At 49.3% G+C, this 23,939-nt stretch overlaps 1 protein-coding gene across 1 annotated transcript in view; it reads right to left on the minus strand.

Annotated features, from left to right (window-relative positions):
• Positions 1-18,986, minus strand: part of LOC114487189 (ETV5-related protein Ets96B-like) — a 40,173-nt gene extending 21,187 nt beyond the window's left edge. The window contains exon 1 of the transcript XR_003682014.2: positions 18,951-18,986. The gene's annotated coding sequence lies outside the window, so the exon portion shown is untranslated. The remainder of the gene's footprint in view (positions 1-18,950) is intronic.
• Between the last annotated feature and the right edge of the window lie 4,953 nt (positions 18,987-23,939).

Here is a 23,939-nt window from a genome sequence, read left to right on the forward strand (position 1 = left end):
GTCAAGGCAACAGCATTTCCCCGGCTGACTAAATGCCCCACTGCCCTTTAGGAAAAAGTCTAGAGGGTTCAAATGGAGCTCTAATAAAACTTCAGTTATCCAGAAAGCAACGTATTATTCTGGTTAGTGGAGCTTTCCAGCTAGCTAAAGGTTTGCCCTTTGAAACATTACATTTAAAATGTAATCATTTTGGATGGAAATCTTTCTAAAAAACAAAAAAAAAACACATGCCTCCCAGGTTTTAAGATGGAATATGCTGATTTTAATTTAACATTGTTGTTATGCTTAGAATAATTTTGATAAACTTTAGTCACCGTGCTGTTATTTCCAGTGGGCCCCAAACCTTTGAGACATGTGTGGCCATTTGTCTCGATCCCGAGTCGCTTCCGACTGCTGTGCTTTGGGTGTTCCTGGGTCTACTTTTTATCACGGAGCATATGCCACTTTACTTCATGACCTAACTTTTTTTAGCTTGTTCTGGGTTGAGAAACCAGATATGCAAACTTATTAAAATTCTGTGTAAACAGAAAGTAAACAGAATATGAGCAAGGAATTTAGCCTTTTCTGTTCCTATAGGATTCATCCAGTCTTTCTTAGAAGGTAATAGTTCACCTAGTTCTCTGAGGACAGTTGCTTTGAATTATATGCTAAACCAGTATGAGCCTATGCAGATAATTTTGGCCGCTTGGACGTCACTGGGCTCGTCCCCAGGTTCTGGTCTGATTTTAGATAGTGAGGTGTCCGGGTAGCTGTGTTTTGAGTAGATGAAGCCTTACTCTCATTTGAACCCTATGTTCTCATGGCCCTTGCATTTGAGGCCAATGGATTTTTTGCCGGCCTATACGTGAGGCTGGTAGTGTGATTAGACCCAGCACAGGAAAAAGACCACGAACAATGACCCTGCCCATTTGTTCACGAATGTCTCATTTTCTATGTGCTGGAAGATGATGGGGATTTCCTGGCAGGATGCTGAGCAGAAGAGCTACATGTAGCATCAAAAAATGGAAGGAGAGGGCTTCCCTGGTGGCGCAGTGGTTGAGAATCCGCCTGCCGATGCAGGGGACACGGGTTCGAGCCCTGGTCTGGGAAGATCCCACATGCCGCGGAGCAACTGGGCCCGTGAGCCACAACTGCTGAGCCTGCGCGTCTGGAGCCTGTGCTCCGCAACAAGAGAGGCCGTGATAGCGAGAGGCCCGCGCGCCACGATGAAGAGTGACCCCCACTGGCCACAACTAGAGAAAGCCCTCACACAGAAATGAAGACCCAACACAGCCATAAATAAATAAATAAAATTAAAAAAAAAAAAAAAAATGGAAGGACAGTGACTCAAAGGAATTGGGTTGTATGCTGATTCTAGGTAGAAACTGGATATTCAAAATGGATGCAAACAGGCCAGGCCAACCTGGGAGGGCCTAAAAGTCCTTGGGTTGCTTCTGGTTAAGCAGTGAAACTCTTTCTGTGGTTAGTGAGATTTGGTGTTTTGTAAAGTCCTCAAATAGCTGATCTCCCATCAGCAAAGTTCAGACAGAGAAATTAGGCTTCACCAGGGGAAGTGACTTTCTATTCTCCCAGGCCAACAGGCCAGAGGGGACTCTCAGAGGCGCTGCAGGCCAGGCCACCGCCTCAAGGCAGAGCTCTGTCAGGCTGCCTCGAGGCAGGAGGAGTCTCACATTATTTCAAAGAGGGTCGGAAGAAGTGCTATGACAACTTTCTCTTGTATTCGAGCTCAGGGTCAGACTTATTTTATTCTCCTATCAGTGTCAGATTAAGACAGTTGGTCCCTTTGCTGAAGACGCTGCTCATGGCTGGTCTGCCCACATGCTGATCTGAGGAAATGTGCCCTAAACAGCCTGCTCCAAAGCACATGACCCATCTCCCCATCTCACATGATTTGACTAAGGGTGGGCACCCACTTATTGGTGACCCACCAACAATGACCAGCGATTGGGATGGCCTGACTCAAAAACATGAGCTAGGATAAACAAACCCTTTCAGGGGAATCTAGGATTGGAAGTAGACAGATTGGGCCAGTTGGACACTGATGTTGAAAATGTGAAGCGGGGGCTGTGATGCTCGGCTGTGAGCTGACCTTTCTGCATCGAAGTGGCAAGCGTGAGTAAGAAGTGGAGAGCAGAGGTTTGGAGAACGTGCAGAACATAAAGTCACTAAGGGAGGGCTGGCCGAGCTCCTCACAGCTTTCTGTTCCCCTGAGTCCTGGTGACACCTGGGTTTCTGACTGTGGATTTCTTTGATCTAGCTAGAGTAGGTCTCGTCTTTGCAGCAGAAAGTGCTTTGTCTCAGACTGCGGCAATCTCTTTAAAACTTTCGCTCAAACGCCAGGAGCTCGAGGCTAGATCTATCTTAATATGCCCTTCTTTAACCCAAGGAATTCCATGTGTTTAACTTTTCCTCAGAGGACCCATTTTCCAAGGCTTTAATCCTTATGATGTCTTTCTCTGATCCCTCCTAAAGATTTCCAAATTCTTCATATCCCATTGCTTTGATTGCTGCCAGGGTTGCCCCTGGGGATGGCCAGGACTGATTTTAGCGCACACTGCGCCCCTGGTCATCACCCCTAGAACTGCACTCTGCTTGATTTTCTAATAACAGAGCTGTCCGGCTGACTGACATGCAGACCTGCTTCTCCCCTAACCCGAAACCCGCCCAGGGTCATCACTGTTACAAAATGTCAGTGCGAGAAGGGGCTTGGCAGTTATCTAGCCTAACCCTGTCATTTTAGTAATGAGGAAACTGAGTCCCAAAGAGGCTACATAACTTGCACAAGGTCAGGCAGAGTTGAGTACCACACACAGAAATGAAGACCCAACACAGCCATAAATAAATAAATAAAATTAAAAAAAAAAAAAAAAATGGAAGGACAGTGACTCAAAGGAATTGGGTTGTATGCTGATTCTAGGTAGAAACTGGATATTCAAAATGGATGCAAACAGGCCAGGCCAACCTGGGAGGGCCTAAAAGTCCTTGGGTTGCTTCTGGTTAAGCAGTGAAACTCTTTCTGTGGTTAGTGAGATTTGGTGTTTTGTAAAGTCCTCAAATAGCTGATCTCCCATCAGCAAAGTTCAGACAGAGAAATTAGGCTTCACCAGGGGAAGTGACTTTCTATTCTCCCAGGCCAACAGGCCAGAGGGGACTCTCAGAGGCGCTGCAGGCCAGGCCACCGCCTCAAGGCAGAGCTCTGTCAGGCTGCCTCGAGGCAGGAGGAGTCTCACATTATTTCAAAGAGGGTCGGAAGAAGTGCTATGACAACTTTCTCTTGTATTCGAGCTCAGGGTCAGACTTATTTTATTCTCCTATCAGTGTCAGATTAAGACAGTTGGTCCCTTTGCTGAAGACGCTGCTCATGGCTGGTCTGCCCACATGCTGATCTGAGGAAATGTGCCCTAAACAGCCTGCTCCAAAGCACATGACCCATCTCCCCATCTCACATGATTTGACTAAGGGTGGGCACCCACTTATTGGTGACCCACCAACAATGACCAGCGATTGGGATGGCCTGACTCAAAAACATGAGCTAGGATAAACAAACCCTTTCAGGGGAATCTAGGATTGGAAGTAGACAGATTGGGCCAGTTGGACACTGATGTTGAAAATGTGAAGCGGGGGCTGTGATGCTCGGCTGTGAGCTGACCTTTCTGCATCGAAGTGGCAAGCGTGAGTAAGAAGTGGAGAGCAGAGGTTTGGAGAACGTGCAGAACATAAAGTCACTAAGGGAGGGCTGGCCGAGCTCCTCACAGCTTTCTGTTCCCCTGAGTCCTGGTGACACCTGGGTTTCTGACTGTGGATTTCTTTGATCTAGCTAGAGTAGGTCTCGTCTTTGCAGCAGAAAGTGCTTTGTCTCAGACTGCGGCAATCTCTTTAAAACTTTCGCTCAAACGCCAGGAGCTCGAGGCTAGATCTATCTTAATATGCCCTTCTTTAACCCAAGGAATTCCATGTGTTTAACTTTTCCTCAGAGGACCCATTTTCCAAGGCTTTAATCCTTATGATGTCTTTCTCTGATCCCTCCTAAAGATTTCCAAATTCTTCATATCCCATTGCTTTGATTGCTGCCAGGGTTGCCCCTGGGGATGGCCAGGACTGATTTTAGCGCACACTGCGCCCCTGGTCATCACCCCTAGAACTGCACTCTGCTTGATTTTCTAATAACAGAGCTGTCCGGCTGACTGACATGCAGACCTGCTTCTCCCCTAACCCGAAACCCGCCCAGGGTCATCACTGTTACAAAATGTCAGTGCGAGAAGGGGCTTGGCAGTTATCTAGCCTAACCCTGTCATTTTAGTAATGAGGAAACTGAGTCCCAAAGAGGCTACATAACTTGCACAAGGTCAGGCAGAGTTGAGTAACTTGCTTTTCCCGTGTGTGTGTGTGTGTGTGTGTGTGTGTGTGTGTGTGCGCGCGCGCGCGCGCGTGCGCGTGCTTTTGCAATTATCGAGCTTAATCCCACTGGCTTAAAAAATTCTTCAAGCTTCAGGGGGTATTTTGAGTTGTGCATATTCAAATTTAAATACGTTATTTGTTATCCTTGGTGACTGATAGAGATGAGTGTGCAGATGGTCCACAGAACTCTGTATTCGCCGTGGTGGAATGAAGCCCCCAAATATCCCACTAATACTCATCTTTTATATGACTGCTCTAGGAAGTAGGGTATGTGCAAGCTGATTTATTGGGGTAAGGGAAAAAGATTAGAATGTCTATGTTTAAAATTTTAATTTGTTGTGTTTTGCAGTGTATATATTATAGTAAATATGCACATATATGCATATAGTATATGCTTATTTACTATAATATATACATTGTAAAACACCACATATGTATTATATATATATAATATATATATATATATTTGGGGGCGTCCTCAAGTTTTTTTATTAGTAGGCATGTGCAATCAAGACTTTAACACATAGTTCAAGCTCAGAGTTGCTGCTCACAAGAGTACCATATAATATAATGTGGTGGAGATTGTTTGTATTCACCCTAATTCTGCCTCATGCAATTCCATAAACAAGCAGTACTTGTACTTCAAATGTAAAACTATATTTTAAATTTATTTTTATTAATTAATTGACTAATTTATTAATTTGGCTGTGCTGGGTCTTAGTTCTGGCATGTGGGATCTTCGTTGTGGCATGCAGGATCTAGTTACCTGACCAGGGATTGAACCCAGGCCCCCTGCATTGGGAGCGAGGAGTCTTAACCACTGGACCACCAGGAAAGTCCCTCCCCAAGGCTATTCTTAATGTCACAACATTAGAAATAGTATCATTAAAAGTGGAGATAAAATAAGAGCTATATAAAACTATACAGCTTTATTATATAACTATCACTTGAAGTTTCTTCCAATGCAACAAGACATGATACAGCAGTAGGAGGTAGAAGTCCTGGAAAGGGATGAATAACATTAAGCTTCAGTAAAACAGATTATCGGAAGACACAATTAAAAACCAACAAGTGAAGCAAATTATGTCCATTTCCTCCAATGATCTGAGAATAAATAGACAGAAGTTCCTGTATATGTAGAATTTTAATGCTGTAAGAAATCTTAAATATGTACCTGACCTGCAGAAGGTGCTCAATAAATTTTTTTTGAATACATGAATGATTAAATGACATGAATAAGGTCACTTTTAAGAAAAATGGATTTTCCTTTATGTATACGATTAAGAGGTACCACAAATCATTGAGAAGGGAAGGATTTTACTCAGTGAATAGAGCTGAAACAAATTAGAGATTTGAGAGAAAAATTAATTTAGAAACTCACTGCACATCATTTCCAAATAAACTCCAAATGGTTTAAAGAGTTAAATGTAAACAAACAAACAAAAAACAGGTAAAATAACCTACACAGACTTCTAGAGGAAAATATAAGCGAATAGATATACCTAATCTCTAAACAAGAAGGGACTCTAGACTCAAAGCAACTGGAAGAATCATGAAAAAACTAGAGGTTTGACCACATAAAATGTTTAAATGCCTTACTTTGAAAATTATGGAAGCATAATTAAAAGGCAAACAACAAGCTGGAAGAAGTATTTACAATGAAACGTGAGAGACACAAGGTTGTTATCCTTTAAGAGTTCATAGAGTTTGACAAGAAAAACAAAAAGATAAATGAGCAAAGGCAGGGACACATAGTTTATACAAAAGGAAGTGCAAAAGACCAGCCTTGGGAAAGGAAGGGCCAGCTTCACTGATAATCAAAGTTTTGTGAATGATCATTTTATTCCTATCAAAGAAGCAAAGCTTTGCTTATTTTTAAATGAAATAACTCAAAGATGCCAGTTCTGTGGGGAAACAGGCATTCTTACTCACTGTTTGGAGAGAAAGAACTGGCATCACCTTACTGAAAAGACCTTTGGCCATGTGCATCCAGAACCTTGAAAGTGTTCATCAACTTTGATACGTTAATTCTGCTCCTGGGAAACTACCTATGGTAAAGTGGCTAGATTTAGCAAATAAAAATATAGAATGCCCAGTTAAATGTGAATTTCAGGTATACAACAAATACGTTTTAAGAATAAGTTTGTCCCTGGCAATATTTGGGGCAACTTATACTAAAAAATCATTCATTGTTTATCTGAAATTCAAATTTAACCAGGCATCCTGTATTTCATCTGTCAATCCTTGTTTACGGAAATAATCCAAAATGCTGCAAAGATTTATGCACAAATTTTTGTTACAATTTTATTTATGATAGCAAAAATATCAAAAGAAAAGGAATCCTAAATTTCCAACAGTAGGAGAATGGGAGAGGGGTCTCTGTCTGAAGTTTTTAATGACAATACTTACAGTAGAGAGTAAACTTAAAAAACAAGCAGGCGCTTCACACCCATTAGGATGGCTACTATCAAAAAACAAAACAAAACAAAACAGAAAATAGCAAGTGTTAGGGAGGCTGTGGAGAAGAAATGCGAAGCCTGGTGCACTGTTGGTGGGAATGTAAAACAGTCCAGCCAATGTGGAAAACAGTACGGCAGTTCCTCAAAAAGTTAAAAATAGAACTAACATATGATCCAGCGATTCCACTTCTGGGTATATACCCCAAAGAATTGAAAGCAGGATCTCGACGAGATTATTGGTACACCCATGTTTAGAGCAGCATTATTCATAATAGCTTAAATGTGGAATAAAACAAAGTGTCTATTGAGAGATGAATGGATAAGCAAAATGTGGTATGTACCTGCAATGGAACATTATTTGGCCTTAAAAAGGAAAGAAATTCTGGCATGTGCTACCACGTGAATGAAACTTGAGGACATTTTGCTAAGTGAAATAAGCCAGTCACTAAAAGACAAATACTATATGATACCACCTATATAAGACACTTAGAACAGTCAAAGTCATAGAGACAGAAAGTACAGTGGTGGTTGCCAGGGGCTGGGGGGAGGGGCAGTGGGGAGTTACTGTTTAATGGGTACAGAGTTTCAGTTTTGCAAGATGAAGAGTTCTGGAGATGGAAGGTGAGGATGGGTGCACAATGTGAATGTATTTAATACCACCGAACTGTACACTTAAAAATGGCTCAGCTGGTAATTTCTCTGTGTATTTTACCACAATAAAAAATTTTAAAACAAGTGAGGCCAAAGTTGTGATCTCAAGTATTAATACATAGAACAATAAGCACAGGAGAGTAACACATGACATATCTAGGAGGGTCTGAACAAATGACACTCTGAGGTGAGATGGGAAATGGATGGAGAGGTGATGCCCCTTCTAACACAGCCCTGCTCTTGAGGCAAAGATTCGTGAAGGAGGACAATCCTCAGGGTGGTTTGTGGGCTTCAAAAAGCAGCAGAAGAAACCTGGACCCTGTTTCCACTCGGGGCCGCAGGAAGGAGTCCTGGACTCACAGAAGATCTGCTGCAGACAGTCCCTAGATGGTGTCACAGGGAAGGATTCCGGGGTCCCTAGGGGGCAGAGAAGAGGCGTAAAGAGGTAGTTCCTCCAGCTGGTGACCAGGAACAGGCCCTACGGTAAGGGTCCTAGGGCTTATCCTGGCACCAGAAGAAGGGCAGACCCCATGGCCCTGCAGAACCCTCCCCTGTCCCCGAGACCTTAGGGGAAACGTTCCTGTCTGAGCATTCAGTAGGCACTCATTGTGTGAAATGAGATGAACAGGTAAGTGTTTGTTGCGTGAATTAGGATGGAGCGGTGCCCAGGGCACGATCACCCTCTGAGAGCGCTTCTCCACTAAGGGTCAGCCGGTCACCTCCTCCAGCAAGGCAGGGCTGGGTCTCCCCGTCTAGAAATACCTCCAATGGAGCATTTATCATGCTGTATTTTAAGGATCTGCTTCTGTGGCCGTCGGCCCTACCAGAGTATTGGCCTCTTGAGGGTAAGAATTTTGTCTGGGTCCTTTAAATACTCAACACCTAATCAGGTTGCCTGGCTCCCAGTATGCGCACAAGAAATGTTTGGGGCACGAATTGCCAAATGCTGGCGCCAAGCGAAGTGCTTTACACAGCAGATTACTTCTAACCCTTCCAACAGGCTTGGAAAGTAGGTAATAGTAAGGAAACTGAGGCTTAGAGAGGTTAAGTGGTTTGCTCAAGTGAAGGTGACTATGTCTGACTGCAAACCCAGATCTTCTGACTCCAAAGCCCGTATTCCTGCTGTGGCTCCAACAGAAAGTCAGTAGTGATGTGAATGTCCTACCAGGGGTCACGCACACCTAGTTCAGGGATGTGCTCGTGGCTAGTCCTAGGGAATCATTGCCAGCTGCTTCCCTGAGCCTTGAAATCTGGCTCGGCCTACCCCTCCCCCAGGCCTTGCAGGAGTCAAATCCAAGGGCTTCTTCCTCAGTCCCCCTTCCTTGAAGTCTCTGCGGAACTGACCCATTCTCTCTCTTTCCCCTCAAGCTGCCTCCCTTTGCTTCCTTCCCTGGCTTCTCCTCCTCCGAACTCCTCAATGTGGACATTCTGCCCTCTTCCCCCGTTTTCATTTCTGTTGCGGACATGTTTCTTCAGCTCTGAGTCCCCCTTCCTTGTCCTTGTGGCCGAGATGACCTCCAGACTATCATGTTCCGAGAAGCATGGCCAGCCGGCGACTACCCATCGGGGCCCCTGCATGTGGCTGGGGCCGTGTGGCTGAGGTCTGGCCAGAGGAATTCCTCGTTCATATGAATAAACCCTGTGCCAGGTGGATGTCAATGGCAGGGTGACCGGTCGCCAGTGCCACATGCTGAAGGTGACAGAGCCTTCCTCAGCTAGGATCCTTGAATCACTGTAGCAGCAGAGCGTCACCCCTCAGCCCCATGCCGAGTTAGCTTTATGTGAACAAGAAATAAACTTCTATGGTGTGTCTGAGGTTCAGGAGTCTGCTGCAGCAGCTAGCGTGCCTCAAAGACCTCAGAGCCCTCACTGATGTTTGTGTCCCTGGGCTCTCCCCACCCCAGAGGCACCCCCGTTCTGCTCCACCCTACACCTCATTGTCAAAGTGACCTTCCTTCAGTCTATCTGGGTAGTGTCGCTGCCTTCCCCCCAAGTCTTCAATGGCTCCCCTTTGTCTACAGACTCAAGGACAAGCCTCTGGGAGAGGCATGGAGGCTCAAAGCCCCTCCCTGCCACTTTCTCTCTCTCTCTCTCTCTCTCTCTCTCTCTCTCTCTCTCCCTCTCCCCCGTTCTTGCGTTCTTGTACTCTTGTCAAATCCAAACGCTCAGGGCCGCCCAAATGTATACTGTCCACTCTTGTCTCTGCTTCTTCTTGCTCTCTCTCCATCTTTGTCAAAATCCTATCTAAAATCCTTTCTTCTCCAAAATGGGCTTCTCGGGTCCTCCAGCCATGTGGAAGGATGCTCACAGCCCTCCGCTTGCCTCTCGAGCGGGGACCATCCTCGTGCTGCAACGCTGTGTGCCTGCTCAGCCCTGCCGCCCTCCCTCCCACTGGACTGTGGGCTCCCTGAGCACAAGCCTGGGTCTCCACGGTGCCCACCAGGCCAGGCAGAGCCCAGGTACAAGGTGGGTGCTTGCTTCCCTACCCCCTCCCCCAACCCACCATCTTTCCTGCTGGAGGGCGAGGCTGGGGATTGCAGAGTATACACAGCAGCTCATCCATCTTCTTCCTCCCAGCACACTCAGAGGGCTAACTGCGTGACCTTTTGCATCTGTGGATTCCTCTCTCCCCCGCTTCCCCCTCTTTTTCTTTTTAAATACAGGGCCTTGGAGCTTGCTTGGAGCCCTGGCCGAGCTGGGAAGAAGTTGGCTGCTCGGTTATATTTAGGCTAGCAGAGACATCAATCTAAGGCTCTTTAAAAATAAAGGCCTGTTTCAGCTGGATCCCCAAGCCATGTCCCCACCCACTCTGAACAAGCTCGTTCACCTCCCGTGGGTCCCCAGTCTCAATGACAGCCCCTTTCACGTGGCCCTCACATGTGTGACCATGTAGTAGAATGTCAGCAAACAGTTGCCCTCCCTGGCTCGATTCAGAGGAGGATTTCTTTCTTCTTCCAGGCTTTCCTTCGCTGGGGCTTTCCTTTCCGTCTTGCGGACTTTGTGAATTTCTTCCATGCCTCTTCCCTCCCAAACGAGGCAGAAGCAAACCTTGTGAATGAAGAAGATACTGCCTCCTCCAGAGTTTCTGGGTCCTGCCATTCTCTTTCCCCACAAAGCTGCCTTCACGGGAATGGGAAAAAGCAAACAGAAGACAAAGACCAAAGATTGAAGCAGAAAGCGGGGTTTGCAGTTGTGCTAGAATGTGTGATGGAGGCCTCTGAATGAACAGTCCTCCCGGGCAGCCTAGTGTGTGCTGGCGTGCGTGTGGGTGTGTGTGCAGGTGTGCACGTGTGTGTCTGCGCCTGTGCACGTGTGTGTCTGCGCCTGTGCGTGCGTGTAGCACACTGTGGGTGCATGAGACGCAGCCCGTGGGAACGTCGCGGCCGACCCTTCCTACTCCTTGCCTTGGCTACCGCAGCCCTGGTTCTTTTCCATCCCCACTGATGAAGCACTTCTTTATGTCTTATTCACATCCTGTCTTGACTACCACAATTGTCTCCTTGCCGGGCCCATATGTCTCTCATCACCAACGGGATCCAAATGTTGCTGACAAAATCATCTCACTGCCTTTGTGCTGCAATCACATTCCTCCACTTTCTCAAATTCTTCTCTGTCTCCCATTACTAGGGGAATCACACACACAGACCACCATCTCCCTCTGCGTCTTCACACCCCTCCCTGCACCCACCCCACCCCTCTCTGCCTTTCCAAAGGGCTCGCTCTCCTCCTCTTGCTATGCCTGAGACCACAGCTCTTTGGGGGACTGCACCACCTCCCAGCACTATTCATTCAGTCAACAAATGTTTACTGAGAGTGACAGGCATTCTCCTAGGCACTGGAGTGCAGCAAGAACCAACATGAGGACAGTCAACAAAGAAAAACGTAATAGCATGTTGAGAATTAGAAAGACTACGAAGAAAAATGAAGCAGAGAGAGGGGGCCAGAGAGCAACTCTTACACAGGGTGGTCGGGAAGGCCTCCCCAGGAGGCCTGGAACCTTTTCCCCACCTTTTCTCCATGTGAGGCTCACGGCTTTAACATCCTCCTGCTTTGCCAGAGGGCTCCCCTCCCATCCTTCTCTTTGCATCGTGTTTACCTTGATTTTAAGAGCAGGGGAGGCACTGGGTATAACTCAGCTGCCACGGGAGACCTGCCACATTATTAACTCATTAGAGACTCACCATGGGCAGAGGAACCACGCACGTGCACAGGAATCACTAAACACAGACCCGGTCCTCTCTGGTTCCCTGTTCAGAACACAACTGGTCATTTAAATATGGTGTCTGGGGCTTCCCTGGTGGCGCAGTGGTTGAGAGTCCACCTGCCGATGCAGGGGACACGGGTTCGTGTCCCGGTCCGGGAAGATCCCACATGCCACGGAGCGGCTGGGCCCGTGAGCCACGGCCGCTGAGCCTGTGCGTCCGGAGCCTGTGCTCCGCAACAGGGGGGGCCGCAGCAGTGAGAGGCCCGCGTACCGCAAAAAAATAAAATAAAATAAATATGGTGTCTGAATGACTAGTAGCAGCTCTGCCCGAGTGTCCTGTCAATGTCTGAATTGTGTCTCCTCCTTCCTAGAATCAGGGTGCATCTATTGGCGTTGGTGACCCCAATCTGGCTGTCTACTCCAGCCAGGACTCCCCCCTCTTCTGACAAAGTACAGTGGAGCTCATCCATCCATTGGCATGGATGTTTGGTGCCAATCAACACCATCTTCACCTTGAAAACAGCCCAGAGGAAAAGTATCTTAGTGATAGAGGCTTCAGTGAACAAGTTTATCAGCAGCTGAAATGACTAACATTAAATACACAGCAATAAAAGTTGCTACCACTTAGGGCCTTACCTGGTGGCATAGTGGTTGGGAATCTGCCTGCCAACGCAGGGGACATGGGTTTGAGCCCTGGTCCGGGAGGATCCCATAGGCTGCAGAACAACTGAGGTCGTGTGCCACAGCTGCTGAGCCTGAGCCCTAGAGCCCGTGAGCCACAACTACTGAAACCTGCGTGCCTGAAGCCTGTGCTCCACAACAAGAGAAGCCACCGCAATGAGAAGCCCATGCGCCGCAACGAAGAGTAGCCCCCAGCTCGCCGCAACTAGAGAAAGCCCGTGCGCAGCGATGAAGACCCAATGCAGCCAAAAAAAAAAAAAAATTGCTACCACTTAAGAAAATTGTTTTGAATGTGTGTTTTCCTTCCTGGGAGGGGAAAGGCTAGTGGGGTAGGAAGATGGATTCTGGGTCTTGGTTTTGACTGGGAACAAACTTGTGGATTGCCCACCTTCCCCCAGAGCCTCTCGCTGGCAGCCCGCTCAAGGGTGATGGTCATGCTGCCCATAACAGTCTGTCCTGGCCCTGGCTTTCTGAGTGTAATCTATCTAGATCCTCCCAGACCAACACAATAGCCACTAGCCACAGGGCCTACAGAACACACTTTGAATGTAGCTAGTCTGAATCGACACATGCTGTAACTGTAAAACACACACCAAATTTTGAAGACAAAGTACAAAAAAATGAATGTGAAATACCTCAAAAATCTTTTTTTTTTTTTTTTTTTTTTTTGCGGTACGCGGGCCTCTCACTGTTGTGGCCTCTCTCGTTGCGGAGCACAGGCTCCGGACGCGCAGGCTCAGCGGCCATGGCTCACGGGCCCAGCCGCTCCGCGGCACGTGGGATCTTCCCGGACCGGGGCACGAACCCGTGTCCCCTGCATCGGCAGGCGGACTCTCAACCACTGCGCCACCAGGGAAGCCCTCTCACTCAGCGGCCATGGCTCACGGGCCCAGCCGCTCCGCGGCACGTGGGATCTTCCCGGACCGGGGCACGAACCAACGTCCCCCGCATCGGCAGGCGGACTCCCAACCACTGCGCCACCAGGGAAGCCCCATTTTTATATTGATTACATGTTGAAGTGATATTTGGGGGCTCAATAGAATGTATTATTATACTAACTATAGTAAATAACTATTATATGATTAATCATAATTATAAATGAAATGTACTCAAAATTAATTTTACCTGTTCATTTTTACCTTTTTCATATGGCTATTAGAAAGTATCAAACGGCACGTGGGCTTGCAGTTGTGGCTTGCCTGACATTTCTATTGAAAAGCCCTGGTCAAGTATCAGATCTCTGGTTTTAAAGCATCATTTAAGGCAGTTACACTTTGTCCAATGAAAATCTTATGCAGAACTCGACTATACAAAGCAGGTAAAAGTGGAGCTGCCCAGGTGGAAGTGGGAGAGAGGAGGCTGGGGTTATATGGAGGGGGAATGAGAGTGTGGAGAGAGCCCTATCCATTATCAGAGCCTGGTCTGGCTCATTTATTATTGGATTGGACCGTTCATTCATTTGAAATTGTGGGGGAAATACCCGGAGGAGGCCCCCATTCAATCATCCTAAGTGGAATCTGATCTTTATCTTGGGATAAACATTCCGAATGGAAGGTGAGTGCTGGGAGATAAGGAAGATAAGGAAACCATATGGCCCTGTCAGGAGGCTCCCAGGGCCTTATTCTTGAAAGGATTAATGAATCCAAAGGGGGGATCATCTTGGTTCTGTTTTGAGGAGGCAGAAGCCCCAAAGCCCCCAGTGGGGATGGGAACTGACCCCAGGCAGGGAGAAGTCGCACTCAGAACCCTCTCTTGCCTTCCCTGGGCTCCCCGCCTCCCCGCCTCTTGTCCACCCCCCTTCACAACAGAGCCCTGTGGGCTGCTATAAATGGACCCCCAATCTCTAAACTGCACTTAGCACCCCAGGCCTGTGGAGTCCGCAGTTTGGGATCTGGATCCCTGCACTCTCTTGATTTGGCAAAATTTCCAGCGACTCCACCCCTGTGCACACCCGCCCCCTGCCCGACCCCACCCCAACTGGCTGTTGGTGGCTGCCAAGGTGGGCACACAGGAGAGAGGGGCTTTTCTGGCAGGGGTGGGGCTTTTGGTGGGCCTGCTGGAACTCAGGCCACGCGGCAGGGCTGAGAACCGTCTGTGGTGGGGAGGGCAGGTAATATGAGCCCCGAGAAAGGGATCTGGGGCTGAGGGGAGGCGACGGGCTTTTGAGCACGTTCTGTCCTCCCCTACGTCACGAGGCACCTCATCCTTCATTCCTCTGGCACTCTGGTCTCGCACAGCTGTCCTCTGACCCCCAACTGGAGATTGTCAAAGGCATTCAGTGTAGGGACAAAAGTGGGTGCTTGAAGCAGAGGGGGTGGCTTTAGGATGGTGTGATAGTGGTCACAGACAAGAATAAGAATAATGCAAAGCATAACCAGTATTTACGGAGGGCTGTGCCGGTGTCTCCCTTGATTGTCACGTTAAAAGCCACAATAGCTCTATGAGGGAGGTGTCATTTTACCAAGGAGGAAAACTGAGGCTCCGAGAGGCTAGGTCACTTGCCCAAGATTGCACAGCTAGTAAGAGCTGCAGCCAGGAGTCAAACCCAAGAGGCTGACCTTTGGAGCCCAAGTTGTTGATGCAGACAAGACCCAGCACACGATTGTCGTTGTCACACTGCTGTGGTCAGCGACAAGCAATTGGAAGAGACTCTCCCGTCCACGTCGTGGCCCGCCCGAGGTAACACGGGCAGTTGTGCCTGGGCTGTGGCCTCACACCTTGCTTGGTGGAACAGCCCAAGCCCACTGTGGTCCAAAGAGCCCTGGCTGAGAAGAGGCCACCTCCTCTGCCCCAGCCCCAGCAGTGTCACATCTTAGGGAGAGGTGGGAACAACTGTCGAGGGGAGAGGAGGCCCACAGAGTTCCAGCCTCAAGCTGGCCCTGGCTGATGGCCTTGGTGTGGGGCTTTTCTGTGCTCTGAGCACATCTCAACATTTGGAGAAAAACAAGAAAGTGAACAATAGACGCTTGTGGGCTAGAGGACAGGGCCGACTTCCCCCTGGGACCCAGCGCTGTTCATAAACTGCCCCAGCTGCACTCTGAAGGCTGGGATGTCACAGGAGCCTGGCTGAATCACAGCCTTGTCCTCACTGGGGGCCGGCGACTGGCTCCTTTTATATAGCGTTGGGAGGATGCAAATGCTGGTGCGGGGAGCTAGGCGCTGGCGGGGGGAGGCATGCTTTCCTGCCTGACTTGGGGAAATCACACAGAAAGGATGCATCCGAGCCCTGGCACTGTAGCTCTGCCAAGTCGCCCCCTGACTGACTTGTCTTGATCAGAGCTGTTTGCCCCACAGGAAAGGAATCAGCTTTCTATCAAGTGGACTCTGGGCTCCACCCCAGAGAGCTTGCACTCCAGAGGACTTGAAGAGTCAGTGGGACTGACCAGTGCTGAGAGCAGCTTAGCCAGCTGGCCAAGGCGGCCCGCTGGGCACCATGCTGCGTGGGGTGGGAGGTGGGCCAGTGGTGGGCTTCTCTGAGCTGCCCTCCACTGCTGCTCAGGCTTTTCACACAGTTGCTTCCCACCATCACAGCCAAGGGCAGCCGGGCGAGATGTGTTAGGCCAAGAAAGAGTCAGTGGGTGGAGAGGTGCAAACCGGAGCTCAGACCCCCTTTTCATTCATGGCCAACCCAGTGAGGCCAACCGAGGCCCAGTCAACTAAGTCCCCTGATTGGGTGCTCCCCCATCTCTCCCCAGGACCCCTGACAACCATGAGGGATTGACATGGTGCGTCCCCATCTGGATGGTATCGCTGCAAAAGGCTGGAGTGTTTCTAAAGAGGCTGTTCAGACATCACATCACAGTCCCAGACAGCTGAGAGGTTCTTGCACTCACTTGGCCGCCCTCGCTGGGAAATGCTTTGTATCAGACAGCATTTCTGGGTTGTTTTTGCCTGAGGAAAGTGGTAAGAATTCAGCAAGAATCCTATGGTTGGAGGAAAAGTGAGTGGATTTACTTAATAAAAGTATTTGTAAAGAACCATGGAGGGGGGGTGGTGAGGGGAAGCGTTACAGGGCTGAGACTGAAGACACCAGCGTGGGCAAGAAGGCCCACAGATGAGGGCAACTTGGGGCAAAGGGAGAGAATTTAGAGACAAATGGTTTGCCATCTGGAGGAGGAAGAAAGGTTGTTTTTCTTGTTTTTTAAGAGTGTGAGGAGTTCAAATGGATGTGCTAGTAGCCCCTGCAAGCACCCACGTTCAAATGGATGTGCTAGGTCGTCCCTGCAAGCACCCACGTTCAGATGGATGTGCTAGGTCGCCCCTGCAAGAACCCACGTTCAAATGGATGTGCTAGGTCGCCCCTGCAAGCACCCACGTTCAAATGGTTGTGCTAGGTCGCCCCTGCAAGCACCCGCGTTCAAATGGATGTGCTAGGTCGCCCCTGCAAGCACTCACGTTCAAATGGATGTGCTAGGTCGCCCCTGCAAGAACCCACGTTCAAATGGATGTGCTAGGTCGCCCCTGCAAGAACCCACGTTCAAATGGATGTGCTAGGTCGCCCCTGCAAGAACCCACGTTCAAATGGATGTGCTAGGTCGCCCCTGCAAGAACCCACGTTCAAATGGATGTGCTAGGTCGCCCCTGCAAGAACCCACGTTCAAATGGATGTGCTAGGTCGCCCCTGCAAGCACCCACGTTCAGATGGATGTGCTAGGTCGCCCCTGCAAGCACCCACGTTCAGATGGTTGTGCTAGGTCGCCCCTGCAAGCACCCACGTTCAAATGGATGTGCTAGGTCGCCCCTGCAAGCACCCACGTTCAAATGGTTGTGCTAGGTCGCCCCTGCAAGCACCCGCGTTCAAATGGATGTGCTAGGTCGCCCCTGCAAGCACCCACGTTCAGATGGATGTGCTAGGTCGCCCCTGCAAGCACCCATGAACAGTCTGGTCTTCCCGAGGGTCTACTGGCCCTTCAGTTCCTCCGTCACTTAGCAGACACTTCCTGAGGCCCGCTGAGCCTAGATGCTGAAGCTGTGAGGGTCTCCTTGCCCTCAGAGCTCTCCCAGGCAAGCCAGTGGCGGTGTGGAAAGAGCAACAGCGGAGGGTGGACACAGAGTGCGCAGTGGGAGGGAAGAAGCGTGAGCTGAGACTTCACGGAAGAGCCGGGAGTCAGCAGGCAGCCCAAGAGGAAGGACAGCTAATCCACGCAGAGGGCACGGGCTGGGCAACTGCTGAGAGGGGGGAGCATGTCCCCGCCCTCACCCCAGGGACAGCTGGGACAATGACTGTGAAAGGAGCCCGTGCCCAAAGAAGACGAGGCCAGCCTCACATTCTTTGCTTTTGACTCTCATGATCTTCTGACAGCTGGGCACATGTGGGCTGCGAAAATCTCCTAGCATGAGGGCCTCTGTTGAGTTCCATCCCTTCCGGCACATTAATTCAAGGCCTTGTTCCCAACTTTGGCATTGGGGTGACCCCCATGGTGACCATGTCTATAGGTCACCCTCTCCTTTCATACCTAATGCTTTCCTGAAAATCCACTGCTCTGACACGCAAGAGGCAAGCAGCCGACTTGCATGTTCTAAGGGAAGGTTCTGTTCCCAGGAAGTTAAATATTGTCAGTTTAATTAATATTAATATAATATTATTTTCTGGATTTCTAGTCTCACAGAATCTCCCTCACCCCAGCTCTGAAAATCTGCAGCTTTAGAATTCAAGAAATATGGTAAATCCCTGATCACATCCGACCTTTAGATAGACTCTTTGACAGTGTATGTTCAGAATTTCATATATACTCTCTAGTTTTATTCTTTTCCTTCCTGATTGAACACACAGTTGACTGGCTCACAGCCAGCGAGCAGTTGATTGAGGCTAAATATTCCCCATGTTTGGCCTGCCTAATGATTTCCATCTTTGTCTCAATTATATTAGGTTTATGAGACCTGCCCTTCTTATCACTAGCATCGGCACTTCATTTTTCCATTTTCCACTCAGTCTTATAAAATAATAAGGTCAAAATGCAATAAAATATTCAAACACTTGCACAAACACTGCTGAATGGTCAAAAGGTGACACTGCTGAGATTGAATGGTTGGCTGCCAAGCTGCGTTTCCATGGGATGGCTTGAAACGTTAGTTCATCCACCAACCTGGGAAAGCCTGAAACCAGCATTTGGCTCAAGGGGGAGGGGGTGGAATGGGGGCGGGGTGGGGATGGTAGAGGCCAATGCAGGATAAAAAAGAGGCTGTACCAAAGTCAGAGGTACAAGCTCAGGGTCATCTAAAATGATCCCACCCTCTGAAGCTCAGTGGGGTATAGGTCCTGCCCAATTGGGCAGGCACTGCCACGCAATGCAGGCTGGTGATGGCTTCTCTCCAAGCACTTCGTATGGCGTCACAGACATCCTCCAGTAAAACTTCCAACATCTCTGAGGCTGTAGGTGCGTGAGGGAAGGGGGGGCTATAGGGACCTCCATCCTATTTTGCAGCTGGAGAGATTCTGTACACTCATCACGGGAGGAGTCAAGTTCTAAGTACAACTCATGGCAGGCTGGTCTGCTGGCGGCGGGGGGAGTGGGGGACTGGGGGGAGGCTATCACCTCCAGAGATAGGGGGCTTACCGGCCAACAGGGTGGTGAAAGGACACTCAGTGTTGCTTGAAGAAATTCCTCAGCAGACTGAAGAGTTCCTGGAAACAGACACCCAGGATTTCTCTGCCACTTAGTAACCCTGGCAGCAGAGCATGACTTACGTCTCTAGGCTTGTAGCTAGTGTAGTCCTGGCAAACTCAGCAGTTCTAGGGGATATACTGAGAAGCGACTCCTAGTCTCTCCTCAAAGCTACTACCTGAATGTCAAGAATCTTTCCTCAAAGCTTCTTACTCTTGAATCAGAATACTTTACTGGGAAAGGATTTTGTGTGGAAGCAATAGGTGAAAACCTGGTCTTTTAGTCTGCGACTAACTAGCATCTCAGAGGGGAAACAATCCAATCCTGAGCATAGGAGACTTGGCCCCCAGGGCCTGCCTGTGCCTTGTCTTTCTGAGTGGCTCTGAACAATTTCCCTCATTTGCAAAATAAGAGGGTTGGTTTGTATGAGCTCTTGGCTCTAACCCTCAAGAGTACCGGTGAAATGAGACAACATGTGAAATGTGAAAATTATAAAGCATGATTCTAAAAAAATATATCTCAGGAAATATTTATGGTCTTCACAGCTGAGAAATGTGACCAAGGCAATGTGAGTCCCTCCCCGAGATTCATAACAAACCATGAAGGAGGATTTGGGGGCCCCCAATTAGGCCCAGAACAGCCACATCAAAATTACAAAGCCCTTTGCTTCTGAATCAAATCCTCCAACCCAGTTCCTCCTACTTCACCTGCCCTGGACGGAAGGGTCACAATTTCCCTTCAAGACTCTGAGGTGTATGGGGGGCTCTGGTCACAAGCTGGGATACAAAAACCTCCTTTTGATTACACTTAAGACCAAGCACACTTTTCCGAATTGCTAAGGCCCACATTTTGCGTTTTGCTTTAAGTTTCCAAGACCTGGTCAGAAAGGCAGTGTTTTCCCTACCTTTAAAGAAGAAAATGGGAAAGAGAGGTGGGTTTAGTGATTGTCATTTTGCAAACCTCCCCTCCTCCTTCTCAGCAGGTAAACAAACACCTGATTTGGGAAGAAAAACTACCTGGGAGTCTGCAGGGAATGCCAGCAAGACAAGGGAGGGGCAGGGGTAGGGCAGGGCCAGCTCTCCAATAAGCTGAAAGCCTACTTTTGTTTGAACCCCATCCCAACCTTCATTACCTACCCTTGGGAGAGAGAGGCCACACCAGGGAGGGCATGATTTCCCCGGGGTGGGGGGGTGGGGTACAGTATTCCTAAAACGGAGCGGGGCACCTCGAGGGCCTGAAAGTGTGGGTGCAGACAGTCCGGGGTGATGCCCTTCCGGGAGCTCCTCTTGGGCAGCGAGCTTGGAGGAAGAAAGGATCCGCCCCACCCCCTCTTCGGGTGGGTTTGCGCTGGAATGCCACGCTTTTCAAAGCGTCTGAGTGATCGGCACTTTCTAAATATGTACAGCGATGGAGAGATAAGAAACCCAGCGTCTGGCTTCGAGGGTTCGCGGCCCTCCTGGCAGCCCTGGGGCTCGGGCTGGGCCGGCCCCCACCCCTGCTGCTCGGCTGAAACCTCAGCACCTCCTCCCGGGCCTGCTTTGGAAACGATTCTGCTCGTTCCCAGGGTCCCCAGGTCCCAATCTTTACGTCTGGGACTGGAAAAAAAAAAAAAAGACGATGAGCTACCCCCGCCCCCTTCCTCTGCACCCACCCCCACGACTCAGCCCGGGTGACCCAAATGGCTGAGTCAACTTGGAGAAACAGGAGCGTCCCCAAAGGGGCGGCTGCCCCCAGCCCCCTTCGCCCCTCGCTCAGCCCCACAATGCGCCCTTGTGCCGCGCCTGCAGCCAGGCCGGGGATCTGGCGCAGGGGTGGGGCGAATAGCCGTCAGATATTTAAAACAGAGCCGAGGGAACAAAGCAGGCCTTTGTGCACCAGGCGGCCGGGAGCGGGGAGCCGCGGGCGGGCGCGCGGAGTGCTGCCCCGGCGCATGCGCGCGGCGGGCCGGGCCGCGCTCGGGTTACCGAGAGTTTTCCACCCCGGTCCGCGGGGCCGTAGTTAACCCCTTCCCGGGCCGCTACCCGGGCCAGGCGGAGAGAGAAGCTGGCTTTCATCTGCTGACCGTTACACGTTTAATTGAAAAAAGAAATAGTCATTTTCCATGTTTCTATAGGAAGCACAGATCATTAAAGTAAAATATACCAATTGGGAACCCAGATTTTAAATGAACAGGATTTAATGGGACGCTTGGGCCATGTAAAAATCGAGGCATTTCGAAAAGACGCCTTCTTCGGGCGCTAGCGAAACCTTTTTAAAGGCCTAGTTTCTTCTGTCTTGTGTATGCTGGGTGACTGGCTGTCTCATTTTCCTGTTTACTGTCACTTGGGATTTGAAAGATATGTTGGTTATTGTCAAGACCCTGGCTTTTGTTTGGGGTTGTGGGCTGGACGATGTTTATTTTTTTTTAAATAACTAAATAGAAGTGGAGTGTGCGTGGTACAAAGATAAGACTGGGTCACGAACCAAGAAATGTAATTCATCCAATCTATGCACTGGAGTTTCTGAGGGAGAAAGAAAGATAGTAGTTATTAACCATTTTGTTCTTTGAGGGGAGGATTATTGAAGAGGTCTCCCCAGTAGAATAGACTAGGAGTGACTTGGTGGGGGATGGGATGTGCAAAGCACCCCATCTGCTTTATACTGGCAATGATGCCCCCTCACCCCGCCCTCCGTCACCCCACGTCATGGAGGAGTGACAGGCAGGGGCTGGGGGAAGCTAACTGCAGGCTTAGAATTGTGGGTTATTATGCTTGAATTATCCAGATGGATGGGAAGGGCAGTCTCAAACCACCAGGTGATTCGGCAGCCTTCCAAACAAGGGAGGTTAGATGCACGCCCCGTCAGAGCAAGTCAGGGGGAATGGAAGGAATCAATGGGACGTCTCATAACTTGTATGCTGGGACTCTGTGCTGCAGCCCACTCTGCTCTGCCTGTGGACACACATCTGAGGAATTAATGGCTCTTTCTCTTTCCTTCATATCTCAGTTACCAGGTGGTCACAAGAAAGCAAAGAGATTTCTATGTGAGATCATCTTGGCAACAAGCTCCCTCGCCATCCTTGACCTCTGGCTCTCCAGGGAACCATTACTGGGATGTCGCTGGCACCAGATTGTGTCCTGTAAAGGCTATGCTGCAGCAAGGGCAGATAATTTTGTGGCAACAGTCACGTAGCAAACTCATTCTCAGATGAAGGCTCGTTAGTTAGGATGATGTAAGTGGTTTATTTTCCATTCTGGGCCTAGGACATAGTCTAAGAATGTACCTTGGGATGTGAGGTAAGAGAACAGTGTGGGGAGGGACTTGGCCAAGTACCTTCTTCTAGACACAGGGAGAAAGTCTCTTTCCTCTTGGCTTCCTTAGCCCGGAGCTCATTTCCTCTCCCTCTTCCAGCTCAATAAAGGAATTTTATCTTTATGTAAAGGACGTTGTGGTAGACAGTTTCCAAAGTGGCAGCCCTCAATCTAGACACCCTCCTGGTGTCTGTGTGCTGCTTTTCACCTCTTGAAGTTGGGCTGGCCATAGACACTTGCTTGATCAACAGAATATGGTGGGAGTGACATTATGGAACTGTTAAGGCTTGGTCATGAGAAGCCTTGCGATATCTGTCTGCTTCTCTTAGAAACTTCACTCCTGGGACACTTGCTCTAGAAACCAGCCACTATCCTGTAAGAAGTCCAGGCCACACAGAAAGGCTCTTGTCAAGAACCCTAGCTGAGCGTTCCACCAACATTCACATCTCTGCCAGCTTTGTGAATGAGTGACCGCCACTTGGCTGTCCAGCTCAGTAGAGCCTTCAGATGACTCTAGCAGGAGCCACCATTTGACTCTAACTGCAAGAGATCCCGAGTGAGAACCAGCCAGCTGAGCCCAGTCGGCAGAGGTGTAAGAGATAGTAATAAATTGTTTTAAGCTGCTGAGTTTAAGGGTGGTCTCTTATGTAGCAATAGGTAACCGAATGGGAATGAAGTGCTGGATGGAAAGGGAAGAAAGAGGAGAGGAGCTCGTGATAACTCAGTCATTTCAAGGGGCTCTCAGCTCAGTCTTTTCTGTCCCGCTGTGTGCCCCCAGTGCGACCCTTCCTTTCTGAGCTATGCTTTGGCACACAGCACACAAACCTTGCACTGCTGCTAATGGTTCCATGTGCATTTGTCTCCTCAGTGCCATGGTGGACATCCTGAGGGTAGGTTCTTACTTGATTCTTACCCTCCCTAGCACTGACAGATTTGTCAAGCTGTTCTAGTGGATAAACTTGGAGAATAACAGCATCGCAAGGTGCTTAAGTGTCTTGGCTTCTGATCTCTGACATATGATAGCTGATGTCTTATATCATGGCTGCCTGGGCCCACCTGGGAACCAGCCACACCGTAGGGGAGTCTGAACCCCACCAATACTGTGGTCACTCAAGGGGAAGAGATCAAGGTCGAGGGTGTAGCTGAAAATCTCCTGCTTAAATTTGCACCTCTGGAGGCTTTGGAGCCAGGGAGAGGACACACATGATAGCTCTGGAAACCAAAGGGAGGTTACAGCTGTGTGGATGGGAGAAAACCCTGCAAGGCTGTGAGCCCCCAGGACTCCCCATATGCCCACCTATGGGCTTGTGTGTTTAAGCCATGCCAGGGTCAGTGGTGGAGATGCAGGGCTGCTTGTGTAGAACTTGGTGACTGCTCAGGGGCCCTGCTGAGCCCAGTGCAAGCTCAGAGCTTGGGAGAGATGGGGGAGAAAGGCAGAGCAAGGGCAGCTAGAGGTTCCTTCATCCCTTCAATAAACATTCTCCTGTGGGCCCGGCCCCGCCCGGCTCCAGGCACTGGAGATGCCATAGGGAGTAAGGCAAAGTTCCTGTGCCCAGGTTAAACAGCTTCTGGGAGCATTGTATCTCAGATACGCTTGTCACCTATTTGGTCAGTGCTTGGCTGGCAAAGAGAGTCAGGGGAGCTGTGGTCT

This window comes from Physeter macrocephalus, chromosome 11 (assembly GCF_002837175.3).
Source record: "Physeter macrocephalus isolate SW-GA chromosome 11, ASM283717v5, whole genome shotgun sequence".
Classification (NCBI taxonomy): domain Eukaryota; kingdom Metazoa; phylum Chordata; class Mammalia; order Artiodactyla; family Physeteridae; genus Physeter; species Physeter macrocephalus.